Genomic DNA, 15,406 nt, shown 5'->3' with positions numbered 1-15,406 from the left:
CAGTATTTGTCTTTGTATGACTTATTTCACTTAGCATAATGCCCTGTAGACTCACCTGTTCACTGTCGATGGGCACCTAGGTTACTTCCACATCTTAGTTCTTGCAGATAATGCTGCAGTGAACACAGGGGTGCATGTAACTTTTCTAATTAGTGTTTTTGTTTTCTTCAGGTAAACAAGCAACTCAGTGGAATTGACTGGGTCATTTGGCAGGTCTTTTTTTTTTTTTTTTCTTTTTGAGGAATCTTCATATTCTCCATGGTGGCAGCACCAAATTCCAATCCAGCCCACCAGTGGTTGCCTTTTCTGCACATCTGCACTGGTACTTGCTATTTGTTGGTTATCTGATGCTAGCCATTCTGACAAGTGTGAAGTGATACCTCATTGTGGTTTTAATTTGCATTTTCCTGATGACTAGTAATGTTGAACATCTTTTCATATATTTGTTGCCACGTGTATGTCCTCTTTGGAGAAATGTTTCTCCAGTTTCTCTGCCCATAGTTTAATTTTTTTTTCTTTTGGTGTTAATTGAGTATAAGTATCAAATCTAAACAAGTAGCTTAGTGCAAAGTTTAATATTCAGCTGGATTGTTTGTATGTATAAATAGCTCAAAGTGAGATGTATGAATCATTGGAAACTATTGAAAGAGCCAATAGACATATGAAAAGATGTTCAGTGTCAGTAATCATCAGAGAAATGCAAATTAAAACCACCATGAGATACCATCTCACACCTGTCAGAATGGCTAGCATCAGTAAATCAACAAACAAGTGTTGGTGAGGATGTGGAAAAAGGGCAACACTTTTGCACTGCTGGTGGGAATACGGACTGGTACAGCCACTGTGGAAAGCAGTGTGGAGATGCCTCAAAACAATTAAAAATGAATCTGCCTTTTGACCCAACATCCCACTTCTGGGAATATATCCGAAGGACCCCAAAACACTAATTGAAAAGAACATAAGCACCCCTATGTTCATTGCAGCATTATTTACAATCACCAAAAGGTAGAGGCAGTCCAAGTGTCCACCAATAGATGAGTGGATAAAACAACGATGGGACATTTATACAATGGAATACTACTCAGCTGTTATAAAAAAAAAAAACATTGCTTAAGGTGTTAATTGAGTGTTAGCATCATAGGTGGAATCACAGGTGGAATCTAATGAACAAACTGAACTAAGAAGCAAAACAGAGACAGACTTATAGATGGAGAGCAGATAATAGCTAGTGGGGGAAGGTTTAGGGGTGGAGGGATTGAGCAAAAAGGAAAAAGGACTCATGGACAACAGTGTGGTGATTGCTGGCGGAAGAGGGTTTAATGGGACTAGATAGTAATGGAAAAAATACAATAAAGATTAAATTTAAAAAATAAAAAAGAATACTGAATTGGAGATATTTCTAGGCTTGCAGTAGTGTTGTTTAGAAATAAGGAGACTTTCTGAAATGAAGTGAAGTCTCAAATACTTGAGGAATTAGTGGTGAGATTTGTTTTCTAAAGTTTAGTCAGTGAATTCAAATGACTTAATGTTATAGAAGTTAGCAAAATTAAAGTTTGAGATTGTTCATTTCCTTCTTTTATCCTTTAGAGGGGTATAGGATACTGAGGTAGGTATATATTTGAAGTGATACAGTATACAGTTTTTCTCTTAACCTTTGTTCTTACCACTTTCTCCTCCTGCCTTTTTGTTACTCTTTTCATGGCATAAAATGTGCCTAACTCCTAGATTAGACAATTTGGGAATTTATTAAACTTATTTTTCTTCCATTTGTATGTGTCGCTATCACCATTTTTCTCATGTTCTTTTGTCTCTCAATTTCTCATTTTCATAGCTACTATACTAGTTTGTTTCTCAGTACTCTATACCTCCAATGAAGTTATCTTTCTAAAATGCTAAGTACCCAGTAAGTGATTCAGCCACTTTTCTATGCTGCTAATGATTACCAACATTATCCAGTTTAGATTTCCTTTATTTCTTTTTGAGAAGCACATAATAGGCAGCGAGATTAATAAAGGAACAGTAGTTTGGTGGTAAAGTAAGTGATGGAGAAGTCATGAACTACAAAGTAGAAAAAATAGATCTTAAATATTTGAGTCCTTTGAATAGCTAACTTATTATCTGTTCTCTCTCTGGTTTTAATTAGTTTTGTCCATGTCTGTTTTCAGAGACCTAAAGTTTCCTCAGAGTTCTACAATAACTTGGGACAGTGACTACTTTTCATAGATTTCCCTCCATTGCAGTCAAGTATGGTTTGAGTTTTTCTTTTTGCACAGTTCGAGCCAGATAAATTACAGTGTTTATTGGACAAAAGGTGACAGACAGGTGATACTACTAAAAGCCAATAAATTAAAAAAAGGAACTCTGAAACAAATGGAATAACATAAGGAGTAGTAGTTAATAAGATGTTAAATAATTTAATAAGTCTGGAACTTAACATTTAGAATACAAAATAAAATTATGGACAGTGCTTACAGTTCCAGCCTGTTTTATCTAAAATAATTACCTCAAAAATCTTATTTGTTTTCATTCTAGTTACAGGAGCATCCTTAAAAGAAGGGAATACTTTAATTACAAATAATGCTGTGTTCTTATTGTCCTATGCAGGATGTCTCCCTTGAAAAGTCCCATGCCTTATATCTGCCACAGGAAATGGACAAAGACTTTCTCAGTCTTAAGGGAATTTTCCATCTCTTGGAGTCAGATTGAATCTGCGTTTTGTTTACAGAAACCAGAGTTCCTGGAATTTTCTAACTTGTCGTAGGCATTTAGGCTGGTCTTTAAGATTGGAATGAAACTCAGGTGCTCAAAGCAACGCTCAGAATTGACCAAATGTATTTTGGTTCATTTAAACAGAGGTGTCGGGGGGGGGGGGGGGGGGCGGGGCTTTAACGCAGCCCTCCCCCCATCTGCCACGGATGAAGAATAAGTCTACCAAGACATGATCTGCTTGGGGAGGAGAAGTGGCCGATCTCTCAAAGGAGAAGGGCCCAGAGCCTTTCCCTCCTTGGGCTTTTATTAGGTTCATTCGCATAGGAATGCAGATAAAGCTCATCAATCATTGTCAGCCAGTAAGGGTGTGGGCCATAAAACTTTAGGCGCCAGACTCATCTCAGGTCTGGACCCTTATCTTTTAAGCTGAGGGTACAAATTAAGTAGGTTTCACAGCAATGTACATATTTTTTCTTAGGCCTGATTCCCCAGGTAATCCGCCCCTCCCAGCACAGGACTGCACCACCTCTGTTATCGCTTCAGGTTTAAGTCAGACAGGGAAGTAAAGCAGCCAAGAGATTAGGAGACTTCTTGCAGACTGAATGAGGACTCAGGCTATTTCAAAGCTGAGGGGCAAGGGTCCATCACCCCCTTTTGCCACAGCCCCCTGAGTCCTTCCCTGCGAACTTATCCCTGGTGACCAGAGCCTGTCTTAGGTTGATCCTCCCTTGAGGATTCTTACCCGTCATTGGCTAACTGGCCAAGCTCAGGGCCAAGCAGGGTGAAGTGGGCAGGGGTGGCACACCTGCCAGGGAGATAAGCTTTGTCTCCTTCATGGCTTATGGTCCCAACTCTGACTCTGCCTTAACCATGGGGGGTTACAGCCTCTGAAACCAGGCAGGGCGGTTCCCAACACAGAGGGATAGAGACTAATCTGTTTCTTCTTCTTTTTTTAACCCTTGCCTGAGGATAAGTTTTACTGATTTTAGAGAGAGAGGATGTGGGGGGAGAGAGAGAGATGTGAGGGAGAAACATTGGTCAGTTGCCTCCGGTCCACATCCCAACCGGAAATCAAACCCACAACTTAGGCATTTGCTCTGACTGGGGATTGAACCCACAACCTTTTGGTGCACAGGACGATGCTCCAACCGAATGAGCAACCCAGCCAGGGCTGTGTCTTATTGTTAAGCTAATTTTAATTTGGCATCCAGAGTTTGATCCAAAATGGAACTAAGATTTAGAGAAGACACATTATCTTGATTGGCATCAGGTGGATAGGCCTTGAAAGAATAATATCTGTCTTGAATTTTCAAAATTAAAAATTCACTTAACTTTGATTGGGTGAAAGTTTGGAGTTTTGGAATTTGTTAGAATCTCTAAGCTAATAGAACGTTGTTATAGCAGCCCTGACTTAATGTGCCAGCATGTGAGGTTAATTGGAGCTACTGGGACAGTGTGACTGGAAGCTATGCTTTTGTAGTGACATTTGTGGTTCATGTAGAGGGAAGATGAGCATACTTTAATGTTCAGTGATCAGAAGTGTCTGGATACAGCCCTGGCCAGGTAGCTCAGTTGGTTAGAGTATCATCCTGATACCCCAAGGTTGTGGGTTAGATCCCTGGTCAGGGCACAAACAAGAAGCAATCAATAAGTACATCAATAAGTGGAACAACAAATTGGTGTTACTCTCTCTTTCAAATCAATACATTTTTTCAAAATAAATTTTTAAAAAAGTTGTGTCTAGAAATATAGTAAACATTTTCTGTCCTGAATGCTGCTTTGGTACCAGTGTATGTTTGCATTTACTGGCGCCACTGAGCAGGGTTGTACATACACTTGTATTTCATTTTTGAGATAATTTTTACTGTATTAGACCCACTGACATATTTATAAGATTCTTTACTAATATCAATATATTTTTATTTAACCAAAGGTTAACTTTTGTAATAAAATTTTCCTTATGGACCATTCATCTTCCTTAATAGTCCTATGCCTTTTAAGATTTTATATATATATATATAAAACTTAGTTTTTAATCATAAAACTAAAATCTGTACTAAGGAAATCAAATTTGCTGGAGGCATTTTATGTGTAGTTAAAACTTTTTTGTTGGGTGGGGGAGGGAGGTGGGTTCAGCTGGGGTGGGGGGGGGAGGGGAGGGGAGAAAAGGCATACAACTGTAATTGAATAACAATAAAAATTAAAAAAAAATTTTTTTGTTTAATCATCCCGCTTTCTATTGAAAGGGAACCTTGATAGTAATTGTTCAGAAGAATATCTGAAAGTTTAGTATTAGGTTGGGCACAATTTAGTTGGATTAAATTAAGTAATACATACGTTTAGCAAATAATTTAAAAATTATGTATCTGAAGAATGGAAAGTGGTTCTTGGTGGTAGATATGTTTTAGAAAGATTGAGGGTATATCTATTTCCCTGCCTTTTCAGAACCTCTGCGGGGAGGGTCTGCTTGGGAATCTGCATTATAAGAAGCTTCTCAGGTGATTTTTTTGCACACTAAAGTTTTGGAACCACTGCTGAACTCTCTAGTGGCAGCTTTTAGGATATTGTCTCCTGATGGTTCTTCTGTTTGAAGCTACTTCTGCTTACTTGGGGGAAGAACGGGGTGGGGGGCAGAATTAAATAGTTATACCTGATGACCTGCCATGTCCTATACGGTGAATTTCCAAGGTCTTAGTTTCTGCTCTAAGTCCTCTTTCAGCTGGTACTCCTTGGTGAAAGAACATGTCACATTAATGGCGATGCACAACCAAGTGGACTGTGACAGAGGTTTCAGACGTTTCCTAAAACTTCAGTACTTCCTAACAAGGGAAAAATCGTAGGTACGGAAGTGTCAGGGAATTTAAGTGGTCTTCTGGGGCCAGCATTGAAACTGAGGTTGATTTATTTTAAAGCTTAGCCTCAACACTATATGTGCTACCCTCCAACTTAACGGAAAGAACATGGGCTGTGGGTTCAGGTAACCTTGGGTTGGAAATATGCCTCTGTCACTTACTGGCCAAGCCTCAGTGTCCTCATCTGAAAAGTAGGCATGATAACTGTTAAATCTCTAAGATTATTGTGAGGATGAGTGTCCCGAAGCCTATATTTGGAGTGCCCCAGTGTGCTTCTATAGTTTCATCCTAGAGTGAGCATTCCAGTAAACGATGGTTCTTATTCAGTAACTTAAGAAGAGGCAAATAATGCCTTATGGAGTTAACCAATTATAGGCTAATGCGTTTGACAAATTATGAAATACATATTTACCTGTTCTGATGTGGTGTGATAGCTAGAAACTAGAAAGATACAGGGTGTGTGATGGGAGTTCCCTATTTTTACAGCTCATATCCTGTTTAATTCTGAATTTGATTCTAGCCCAGAGCATTCTTTTTTTTTTTTTATTGTTGTTCAGTTACAGTTGTCCCCATTCCTGCCCCCCTACCCCACTGCTCTCCCCTGCCCCCATCTAACCCCTGGTCCCAAAGGCAGTCCCCACCCCGTTGTCCTTGTCCATAGGTCCTTTGTACATATTCCTTGACTTGACCTTTCCCCTTCTTTTCTACATTATCCCCCTCTCCCCTTCCCTCTGTTCACTTTCAGTTTGTTCTTTATTTCAATGTCTCTGGTTCTTTTTGCTCATTTGTTTGTTTTGTTGATTAGGTTCCACTTATAGGTGAGATCATATGGTATTTATCTTTCACTGCCTGGCTTATTTCACTTATTATAATACTCTCCAGTTCCATCCCTGCTGCCACGAAGGGTAGGAGTTCCTTCTTTGTTTCTGCTGTGTAGAATCCCAATATGTAAATGTCCCACAGTTTTTTGATCCACTCATTTACAGATGGGCACTTAGGCTGTTTCCAGCACTTGGCTATTATAAATAACACTGCTATGAACATAGGAGTGCATAGGTCCTTTTGAATTGGTGATTCAGGATTCTTAGGGTATAATCCCAGAAGTAGAATTGCTGTATCAAAAGGCAGTTCCATTTTTTGTTTTTTGAGGAAATCCCATACTGTTTTCCATAATGGCTGTACCAGTCTATATTCCCTCCAACTGTGTACTACGGTTCCCCTTCCTCCACAACCTCACCAGCACCTGTTGTTTGTTGATTTGTTAATGATGGCCATTCTGACCAGTGTGAAGTGGTATCTCATTGTGGTTTTAGTTTGTGTCTCTCTGATGGCTAGTAATGTTGAGCATTTTTTCATGTGTCTGTGGGCCATCTGTATATCCTCCTTGGAGAAGTGTCTGTTCAGGTCCTTTGCCCATTTTTTAATTGGAATTTTTGTCTTCCTGGTGTGGAATCATATGAGTTCTTTATATATTTTGGAGATCAGACCTTTGTCCAAGGTATCATAGGCAAATATGTTCCCCCATATGGTAGGTTCCCTTTGCATTTTGATGATGGTTTCTTTAGCGATGCAGAAGCTCTTTAATTTGATGTAGTCCCATTTGTTTGTTCTTTCCTTTATACCCCTTGCCCCAGGGGATATATCAGTGAGAATATTGCGGAGCATTTTTAAAGCTCCAGATTTTTCTTATAACTCCAGATGTTGACATCAAAATGCCTACAGGACATCTTCAACAGGTCACCCCTTAACAAGTTCAAATCTAAGCTTGGCCTTAGTTTCCAAAAACTGATCCTCTTTGAGGACTTGTGCATCAGTGAATGAAATTCCTATCCATCTGCATCCTCCACAAAATCTGATTTTTGTACCAAATTCCACTGATAAATCTCTTTCTGCCTTCTCTTCATCTTCATTCATCACCACCACCTTAATCTAAGCTACTGTCATTGCACCTCTAACTCTTCCCCTGCATCTCTCTTGCCCCTCTCTATAATTCAACCTAATTTCATAATTCTTTAGTGTAAAATTTATTGCCATACCTTATTTAACGTCCTCCAGTAATTTTGCCTTATGTTGACTTTTTTGCCCCATTTTGTTTCATATGCATTTCCTCTCTAGTGGTTACTGGTCTCTCTGCTTCTCTTTTTTTTGGATTTGAATGTGCTTATCATATAACTGCTTTTAGACCTTTGCACTTGCTGTGCCCAGATTGGAACACTTCCCATACCTTTCTGATCGCATATTAAAATCTTTCCTTAAGTCTTTGCAGATCTCTGGGCTAAACCAGTCTCTTGTTATAACAACCTCTTGGCTCCTCACCTCCCATATTTTTAATAGCATTTATCTCTCTTTGCAGTTATATATTTGCATGGTTATTGGGCACTACTGTCTGTTTTCCAAAATAAAATGTAAGTTCTAGGCCGAGACAATTTCAGTGTCTTCAAACAGCCCTGACAACAGAAGAACTATTAAAGTACATAATACTGAACACTGAAGTACATAACTAGGCAATGAAATACAAAGTGATTAATTCTAAAGTGAAGTGAAGTACAGATGGAGTCACAGTGTTGGCATTTTAAGCATTGTTATTGGGGAATACTTGAGTTACTGTAGCATAGGCTTGATCAGCCTCTAATTTTACGTTTTCTGTTCACTAAATAAGAGTAATATTTTGAGTTTTGAATCCCCCAGTTCAGATTAAGAGCTTCCAGAAGTTGATTGCACTTGAATGAGCTTTAGAATAAAAACTTTCCCCTTTCCTCACATCTGTATAACATTTGAAGTTTACAATTAAAAAAATGATTGCTGGTTACATACTTCTTGGTGTTTACTATGTGGAGCATGTTAGTTGCCTGAGACATAAAAACTTTAAAACACTACCAAAACTTACAAAGACAAGAAATCATAGATGTTGTAATAGGTTTCTCAGCTTATAAAAGTTAAAGAGGAACCAAGAAGATTAATATAATATTGGAATTATGTTTTTATGGGGTTTTTTTGTATTTAGACCTTAATTTACTGCCTGATTTGCTGGCAGATTCAAATGCTCTTATGAAAACCCTTAAGATTTTAGTATTTTCTTGAAAATTGGTTTAGTTCTTTGTTTATACTTAAAAATTACTGCTTTCAATAAGATTTGGTTTCCATCTATCCTGAATTCTCCCTAGGAGTATACAACTTCAAAAGTAAAGAGGCACAGTCAGCAGAAAAAAGAGGTGGTCTGCACATTTATGTGTTAAATATGCATGTTAATGAGGAAAAAAATTAGAAAAATATGAAAACAGATGTTACATAAATTATTGCAGTCCCAGGGCAGCAGTAACTTATACACCGACAATAATTTTTACATGTGCATGTGTATTTCTATTTCTAGATTTCTCAGTATTTAAGCAGCTCCATAGGGAATAACTAGAAAAAGAACTGGTATATCCTTTCAGTGAGACTGTGGTAAACATTTTTTCGCACATGGGTTGCTGAGGAAGTCCGGTGGTTTCATACAGTCTCACTGTACAGGTAGTGTTGCTGTCTCCTCATCTCGCTTGTAGTCTTTCTCTTCCCTTCTTGCTCTGTCTGATGGTATGTCAGTGAAAGCTTTTCGTGGACATATCCTGTCAGAACAAGAAAATAAATTACAATCCTAGCAGTGTAAGAAATGTAAACTGACCTTGGTATAAGTACGTATTTAGAAACAGAACAAATTACAACTACTCAGGACACTGATTGTAGTGTCAATTTTTTTTTTTTTTTTTGGTTACTGTCACACCCTCTGAAGAAATAGGCATTGTTCTCTGAATAGTATTGGCATGTTAGTATGACAATATATATTGTGCTAACATAAACACATATTCATCAAATACATACGTGTTGGAATATTTCAAAGATGTTTGAATGTCTTTCACCTTCAAAGAGAATGAAAATGGTCTGTATTTTTACAAGGGAAAGATGAGAAGTAGAGACATGCTTTATTTTAGTGGTTGGGCAACTTTATTTCAACTATCTAGGAAAACTGAGTGACCTGTACTAACCAAGCAGCTGCTGACAATGTTTAGATATATTCCATGTGCATATTACACAATTTAGAAATGTGTTGTTTATAACTTTTTCAGATAAAATTAAAAGTTAAAATAAGGAAATGCTACATTAGAAGGTCATAAATCATTCTTTCAAACAAATGAAACATGAATTGTATGTAATACAGAGCATAAAACACTTTTTAGAAATCTGTCTAGAGATTAATCCTACATTTATTTCTATTATTCAGGAATCCTACTTTGCTTTTGATTTGAGTATTATATGATGCTAATTTTAAGGAATTAATTTATTTGAATCTCAGTAGATTTCAGTTACTTCTGTTATCCTAATATTTTTCAGTTCTGTTACCAGTTTATGTTTCATATTATATTGCCTAATTACTGTTGACCTTTTGTATTTATGCTAGCTACTGATAAGCTCTAACAGGTTATTGGGAGTAAAGGAAACTAATATAGAATGAAATCTAGAGGAGAGTGATAATGATATGTTTAGTAATAATTAATATTAAGAAGTTTTATACTTAAATTGATAGCTATTTTAAGAAATTCAGTTGTGATTCTTGCATAGTTTATGTAAAGATATATCTGTGTCAAATATAAAGGTGATAAGATATTTATGCAAAAGGTCTATGGAACTTAATTTTTAATTCACAAACAATATTGCCACACTGATACATTTGCATATTTTAATTCTGTATTTTACTAATGCTTTGGAATCTGCTTTCAGTGGAATTTTTTCACATTTCTGTTCAAATGTCAAATTTCTATTTTATATTTTATGTGATTTTAATACTTAATATTTTATTATATATTAGAATAGTGTTTGTTATTTGAATACTTTATTTTGTTGCAGTGAAATTAAGCTGTATGATTTGTTTTAAATTGAGGTATTTTGATTTTTTTTTGTAATATAATGCCTTTTATTTTAGGTATTAATAAATGACTCCCTTTCTTCCTGGAGTTAAAATAAATAGTGGAAAGAGTGATTAATGAGTAGACTAACATTTGTCCTCTAAGAACTTAAAATAATATGACAAATATTTTCAGTTTGTCTTTTCCACTTTTGCTTTGTTTTAGGGTTTCTTCTGGAATAGGAATATTTGAAATTATTTTGTTTATTTTTCTAGGTATTCGCTGTTTTTTCCAGCAGCTTAATTGAAGGAGTACTCTGCTGATCTTTATTTCTTGATTCTTCTTGATGCCCCATTTGCCACCCAAGACTTGTATGTGGAGAACTCTGTTGTACTGATCCTTGAAGTCATCTCTGACCCACAGCAAGAGCATGCGTGTTCAAGTGTCAGTTAGATTCGTGGGTCAATAAAGTTCTTCTAAAAGGTAAGCATACATTTATTCAAAATGTACATTTAAACATTTAATATTATCAACACCAGTCTTCTTCTGTTCAGGCTTTATAACAAAAATACCACAGACTTGGTGTCTTATAAACAACAGAAATATTTCTGTTCTGGAGGCTGGGAAATCCAAGATGAAGGTACGAGCAGATTCTTTGTCTGGTGAGGACTTCCTGGTTCATAGGAAGGAGAGCTCTCTGGTGTCTCTTCTTATAATGGCATTAATCTCATTCATAGGGCTGCACCCTTGTGACCTAATCACTTCCCAAAAGCATCACTCCTAATACCATTATATTGGGAATTCAGATTTCAGCATATGAATTTTGGTACATAAACATTCATGTCATAACAGTACTCTTGTGTTCCATAGATTCATGTACAAAAAAAAATGTATATATATGTATACATATGTGTGTGTTTATACACTTCTACTGGTTTTAGATTGTAGGCTGCTTCATGGAATAATGTTGACCTCTACCAGTTACTTAGAGTTACCAGAGCTGTTTCTCTCCACCTCATATCTGTTCACTAGCTTCCAGTCTCTTCCTTTTCCTCCTTGTTTCACTTACGTGAGTTTTCAGGGTGGCATTAAAAATTTCTTCCACTTTCCTTAGGAAATGTTTTTTGTGTCCCTTTCTTTCTCCCCTCCCTCCTCTCTCCTTCCCTTCTTCTCCACATTCATTAAATTTGTTAAAGGAGTAGTAAAATCAGAATGATTGAACTTAGAGTTGAAGGTATCTCAGCTAGCATGTACACTTTTTTCCTTCTTTTACCACAACCCATAGTAAGAAATAAAATTTACATTTCTGAGCCATTTCTCACAGGTACAAATGTATGAATGAAACTAAAACAAAAGTCAAAACAATTTTTTACCCTGACTACCTGGAGTGTATTTTGGGCTCTATTCTGTTCTGTTTTTTGTATGTTTTATTTAACACGTGCTTGTGCTTATAACTATCTAATAATGGGTCACTTTTGTAATTTCAAAAACCATGCCTTAGATCACTTGTATATTTGTTCATGACTGACTTGTTAGAAAGGTAAATGGAATCAGGCCATTTGTTTTCTGTCTCTGTCAAGCTGCTTTTAACCCTGTCTCCTCTGTGTTTCTCATCTTTCTCCATTCAGTACAGTCTATGAAATGATTGGGTGAAAGAACTGGGTAACTGCTGGGAAACTCCAGCCCTTGGTTCTTCCGTAGTAAGAACACAGTACAAACAGAACTCAAAATTTGAACAGAGGGTAGTCTTTAATTGAGTCGTCCCTTATAGTGCAGTGTATATTCTTTACTCTTTTCCTGTTTGTTTCATCTGTGTAAATTGTGTGCTGATATCTTTAAGACATTATTGATTTAAAACATTTTTAACTTTTTCAGTCCACTATAATAGCTTAGAATAACCCAAATACTTTCCCAAAGTGGTGTCTTCTAGTACCTGTTCCCATTTTATTTAGCATTTTTATCCTTTCAATAAATTGCAGGCATTTTTCTGATTCTAAAAGTAATAGTTGTCTTAGAAAGTTTGGTATATATAGAAAATTTTTTAAAAGATAAAAAATATCCCTACTCCAAGGCAGCAAAAGTGTTTCTAAGAGGGAAGTTCATTGTGATAAACTCCTACATTAAGAAAAAAGAGCTCAAATAAACAACCTAATTTTATACCTCGAAGAACTAGAAATAAAAAAGAAAAAGCTAAGCCCAAAGTTAGTAGAAGAAAGGAAATAAAGAGCACAGAAATAAATGAAATAGAGACTAAAATGACAAGAAAAACTGTCAATGAAACTATAAGATGGTTATTTTAAAAACAATAAACAAAATACAGAAACCTTTAGCTAGGCATACTAAGAAAGAAAAGACAGGACTCAAATGAGGAATGAAAGAGGAGACATTGCTACTAATACCACAGAAATACCAAGGATTATAATAGAATATAGTGAACAGTTATATACCAACATTTGGACAACCTAGAAGAAGTGGATAAATTTCTAGAAACACACAACTTACCAAGACCGAACCATAAAGAAATAGATAATCTGAACAGGCCAACTACTGGAAGGACATTGAATCAGTAATTAAAAATCTCCCAACAAAGAAAAGTACAGGACTACATGGCTTTTACTGGTGAGTTCTAGCAAATCTTTAAAGTAGAATTAATGCCAGTTCTTCCCAAACTCTACCAAAATATAGAAGAGGAGGGAACACTTCCAAAACTATTTTCTGAAGCCAGTGTTACCCTGATACCAGAACCAGATAAGGGCACTACAAGAAAAAAAAAAAAAATTACAGGCTAGTGTCCCTGATGAACACACATGTAAAAATCCTTGACAAACTGAAAATAACTGAATTTACCAATACATCGAAAGGATCACACCCTGTGATCAAGTGGGATTTATTCCAGAGTTAGAAGGATGCTTCAGCATCCACAATCAGTGTGATAGACCACATTAGTACAATGAAGGGTAAAAATCACAGGATCATCTCAATAGATGTTGACAAAAAATAAATCATTCATGATAAAAACACTCAACAAAGGGCGTATAGAGGGAATATGCTTTAACATAATAAAGGCCATCTATGACAAGTGCACAGCTAACATCATACTCAATGGTGAAAAGCTGAAAGCTTTTCCTTTAAGATCATGAATAAGACAAGAATACCCAAACTTACCACTCCTTTTTCCCTCAAGGACCCCACTGTCCTTTACTTGGGCTTTTTATCAGGGTGTTTTCCGTAGTGAACAGCCGCGAAGAACAAGGCAATGTCCCCCATGTACAAAGAATCAATCTTGCCACTTTTATTTAGTTAGTTTTTAAAAATTTTTTCTTCAATCTTGACACTTTTAATTGATGTAGTACTAGAAGTCCTAGCCAGAGAAATCAGGCAAGAAAAGGAACTAAAAGGTACCCAAATCAGAAAAGAAGTAAAACTTTCTTCATGCAGAGGTATGATATTGTGTATAGAAAACCCTGAAGACTGCACCCAAAAATGGTTGGAACTAATAAATTAATTCAGCAAGTTTGCAGGACACAAAATCAATATGCAAAAATCAGTTGCACCCCTATACACTAAAGATGAACTATTAGAAAGAGAAATTAAGAAAACAATCCCATTGACAATTGCATCAAAAAGAATAAAAAGTACATTGGAATAAATTTACCCAGGGAAGTGAAAAATCTGTACACTGAAAATTATAAGGCACTGATGAGAAGAACTGAAGAACACAAATAAATGGATATTCTTTGCCTGTGGACTGGGAGAATTAACATTGTTAAAATGTCCATACAAAGTGTCCACCCCAAGCAATCTGTAGATTCAGTGAAATCTCTTATCTAATGTCCAATGGCATTTTTCACAGAAATAGAAAAAATAATCCTAAAATTTGTATGAAACCACAAAATATCTTAAAATAGCCAAAGTAATCTTGAGACAGAAGAATGAAACTAGAGGCTTCATACTTCCTGATTTCAAACTACAGGGCCCAACACAAATAGTGCCTCTTTTTTTATTACAAAATCTTTTATTACAAAATCATAAGCATGTAATTCTGTAATGTAACAATATCACACTCAAGCACACCATATGACATTTTAGGTAAAATGCTCAAATTAAAACTATACATTATTAGACACATGCTGTTACCCTACCAACCACTCTCAAGCAGGCGTTACTTCTGCCAGACCCTGTATGTTACAAAGCTATAATAATTTAAGCAGTATGATATTGACATAAAAACACATAGATTAATAGTACAGAATAGAGAGCTCAGAAATAAACCCTCACATATATGGTCAGTTAATTTACGACAAAGGAACCAAGAATATATAATGGGAAATGGTAGTTTCTTCATTAAATAGTGTTGGGGAAATTGGACTGCTACATGCAAGTGAATGAAACTGGACCTCTGTCTTATACCACATGTGAAAAATCAATTCCAAAATGCATTAAAGATTAAATTAAGACCGGAAATCATGAAACTTCTGGAAGCAAACGGGGGGTGAGCTACTTGGCATTTGTCCTGGCAATGATATTTTGAATTTTACATTGAAAGCATAGCAACAAAAGCAAATATAAGCAAGTGGGACTACATCAGACTAAAAAGCTTCCACACAGCAAAGGGAACCATCACCAAAATGAAAGGCAGCCTATCAAACAGGAGAGAATATTTGCAAATGATATATTTGATAAGAGGTTATATTTAAAACATAAAGAATACTTATACAATTTAGTAGCAGAAAATCCAAACAATCTGATTTAAAAATAGGCTGATTAACTGAATAGATATTTTTCCAAAGAAGACACCGAAATGGCCAACAGATATATGAATAGGTGCTCAGCCTCACTAATCATTAGGGAAATGAAAATTAAAATGACACTGAGTATCTCCTCACTGTCATCACGTCTGTCATCTGAAGGACAAGAGATTGGAAGTGTTAGTGAGCATGGAGAAGAGGGAACATTAGTGCACTA

General features: G+C 36.2%; 1 protein-coding gene across 2 annotated transcripts in view; it reads left to right on the top strand.

Moving 5' to 3' along the window:
- Positions 1-15,406, top strand: part of TBC1D5 (TBC1 domain family member 5) — a 467,560-nt gene that overhangs the window by 98,384 nt on the left and 353,770 nt on the right. For both annotated transcript variants that reach the window (XM_071222301.1, XM_024566252.4), the window contains exon 3: positions 10,717-10,924. The gene's annotated coding sequence lies outside the window, so the exon portion shown is untranslated. The remainder of the gene's footprint in view (positions 1-10,716; positions 10,925-15,406) is intronic.

The sequence above is a fragment of the Desmodus rotundus genome, chromosome 8, assembly GCF_022682495.2.
Source record: "Desmodus rotundus isolate HL8 chromosome 8, HLdesRot8A.1, whole genome shotgun sequence".
Lineage (NCBI taxonomy): Eukaryota > Metazoa > Chordata > Mammalia > Chiroptera > Phyllostomidae > Desmodus > Desmodus rotundus.
The sequence above is the reverse complement of the archived record's forward strand: the minus strand, read 5'-3'. Positions and strand labels throughout refer to the sequence as shown.